The sequence below is a fragment of the Solanum tuberosum genome, unplaced genomic scaffold, assembly GCF_000226075.1.
Source record: "Solanum tuberosum cultivar DM 1-3 516 R44 unplaced genomic scaffold, SolTub_3.0 scf00365, whole genome shotgun sequence".
Lineage (NCBI taxonomy): Eukaryota > Viridiplantae > Streptophyta > Magnoliopsida > Solanales > Solanaceae > Solanum > Solanum tuberosum.
In genome coordinates, this window is record NW_006239290.1 from 591,641 (window position 1) to 591,904 (window position 264).

Sequence of the window (264 nt, forward strand, 5' to 3'; positions counted from 1 at the left end):
ACTTGATTGTGTGATTGTGTAGCTTGGTTGTGTGGTTTGTGATTGGTCTGAAATCCTGAGACCGTGGAATTTATAATCTTGAATCCTCCTCTCTATCGAAGTAATGTCTTGAATAAAGAAGGCTTGATGAAATATTGTTAATGAATTGAAAAGTGATGATAAAAAATGATAAATTAATGATATTATTGGATCGGGTGTCACGTTCCAACACGATATAATTGGAACGAAGTGTCACGTTCTGACACGGTATTATTGGATCGGAGT